The sequence below is a fragment of the Schistocerca piceifrons genome, unplaced genomic scaffold (assembly GCF_021461385.2).
Source record: "Schistocerca piceifrons isolate TAMUIC-IGC-003096 unplaced genomic scaffold, iqSchPice1.1 HiC_scaffold_1284, whole genome shotgun sequence".
NCBI classification, from domain to species: domain Eukaryota; kingdom Metazoa; phylum Arthropoda; class Insecta; order Orthoptera; family Acrididae; genus Schistocerca; species Schistocerca piceifrons.
Genome location: NW_025727107.1, coordinates 30,001 through 32,500, shown reverse-complemented (window position 1 = coordinate 32,500; position 2,500 = coordinate 30,001). Strand labels below are relative to the sequence as shown.

General features: G+C 58.6%; 1 non-coding gene across 1 annotated transcript in view; it reads right to left on the bottom strand.

Moving 5' to 3' along the window:
* LOC124731445 overlaps nucleotides 1-880 on the bottom strand; it is a 1,910-nt gene extending 1,030 nt beyond the window's left edge. The window contains exon 1 of the ribosomal RNA XR_007008274.1: nucleotides 1-880. This exon is cut by the window's left edge and continues 1,030 nt beyond it. This is a non-coding gene — a ribosomal RNA (small subunit ribosomal RNA).
* Nucleotides 881-2,500: the final 1,620 nt, after the last annotated feature.

Genomic DNA, 2,500 nt, shown 5'->3' with positions numbered 1-2,500 from the left:
CGGGCTTGCCTGCTTTAAGCACTCTAATTTGTTCAAAGTAAACGTGCCGGCCCACCGAGACACTCAATAAAGAGCACCCTGGTAGGATTTCAACGGGGTCCGCCTCGGGACGCACGAGCACGCACGAGGCGGTCGCACGCCTTCAGCTCGCCCCACCGGCAGGACGTCCCACGATACATGCCAGTTAAACACCGACGGGCGGTGAACCAACAGCGTGGGACACAAATCCAACTACGAGCTTTTTAACCGCAACAACTTTAATATACGCTATTGGAGCTGGAATTACCGCGGCTGCTGGCACCAGACTTGCCCTCCAATAGATACTCGTTAAAGGATTTAAAGTGTACTCATTCCGATTACGGGGCCTCGGATGAGTCCCGTATCGTTATTTTTCGTCACTACCTCCCCGTGCCGGGAGTGGGTAATTTGCGCGCCTGCTGCCTTCCTTGGATGTGGTAGCCGTTTCTCAGGCTCCCTCTCCGGAATCGAACCCTGATTCCCCGTTACCCGTTACAACCATGGTAGGCGCAGAACCTACCATCGACAGTTGATAAGGCAGACATTTGAAAGATGCGTCGCCGGTACGAGGACCGTGCGATCAGCCCAAAGTTATTCAGAGTCACCAAGGCAAACGGACCGGACGAGCCGACCGATTGGTTTTGATCTAATAAAAGCGTCCCTTCCATCTCTGGTCGGGACTCTGTTTGCATGTATTAGCTCTAGAATTACCACAGTTATCCAAGTAACGTGGGTACGATCTAAGGAACCATAACTGATTTAATGAGCCATTCGCGGTTTCACCTTAATGCGGCTTGTACTGAGACATGCATGGCTTAATCTTTGAGACAAGCATATGACTACTGGCAGGATCAACCAGGGAGCTGCGTCAACTAGAGCTGAGCAGCCGGCCGCCCGGGAGTGTGTCCCGGGGGCCCGCGCGAACACGCAAGCGTCCGCTCAATCATTCTGCAAACAGGAGGAGGCTGAGCTCCCCTGCACAATACACCTCGAAACCCTCTCAGGTCCCGGCGGCGCGCAGCGCCGTCCCAAGTACTTGGTCGGGTTCGAGAGAGGCGCAATCGCCCGGAGTTAGGCGAGTAGACGCTTTCGGTGCGACCACCCGTGCTCCCAACTGAGCTTGCCGCTGCCGACAGAGGCCCGGGAGCGTGCTGTCGTGGCATTGCCGGCGGGAGACAACACGCGCCACCTACGGTGACCGGCAGCTCCAACGCCAGCGCCACAGAAGGACAAAAGCCCCACTTGGGTGCCGAAGCGAACTCTCCCAGCACAGCGCACGCGCCAACACATCCGCACAGCTGCGATACAAACCACCAGCGAGAACCGCTGGGCGACCGAGCAGCAGACGGCGTCGCGGCGCCGAGCGCCGGGCGGCGGCGCATCCTCAACGCACACAGTCCTCAATCGGACCAGCACACTGAAGATGTCCACCGCGCTTCGCACCGGGCCCGCGAGGACCTACTTTGGCCGCACGGCGCCGCGCGCAGGGTGCGCCGGCGCGCAGCTGCGACGCCTGCCGCGTCCGTCGGCCGGCGCGCCTGCCACTGGCCGCCCCCACCAGCCGGCTGTAGCGCGTGCGCCCACGCACCGCGCGGCCAGCACGCCGGGAGGCGCCCCCTCACCGGCCGGGGACGGTCCCACCCAGCCACCGCCGCGTATCGCTTCACACCCAGATGCCGTTCAGTTTCGTCGGCATGGTGGGTATCGCTGGAACAACCGGTTAGTACCTCAACCTATCGTCGCCATCACCGATTCACCCCTAGCGAGAACAACCGCACCACAACAGGTTACCATTTGTTCATTTGCGTAACTTCACCAGAAAACGCAGGCGTCCATCGCCATTTGCAACTTCAACGATTATTGCATGCCTGTGTCAGGTGTCACGCCACACTACGTCTGCCCACATACACGCAACAAAATGTGCACGCCTAGACAATACGTGGAAGGTGGCCCCCGTACGTATGCGATGTCCATTGCTCGAACGACTGTCAACCGGCCTCTGTAGCATGTCGCAGATATGGAACGCGGTGCACCATGCCATCACGGTGTGTGAGGAGAGACGACTAGGTCCGAATACATCAACAGACAGCTCATGCTGATCGCCATCCACGGCGTCCGTTCCTCCCACACGTCTCTATGGCGTACCACACTGCAATCCAGCTCTCATAGGGAGACGACACGTAGCTGCGTGCACAATATTTGCACTGTATGGTCCGCCGTTTTTGGGCGCAGTCGTTGTGCGGTCACACATGTGCCACGATGTATCATTCAGTACATAAGGACGAATGTGCAGTACAGATTGTGGTTCACGCGTACGACATCAGCGGACAGTTGACACAGGCCGCACCACAACGTAGCCTGAGTACGTCGCATGCGAAGGGCATTGAACATGCAAACTTCTCACCAACCAGCTTGCGAAGGCAGGGGGCAAGGTGGGGACGTGGGGAGGGGCGGCATGTACGTCCTGCTGCCATCCACATTA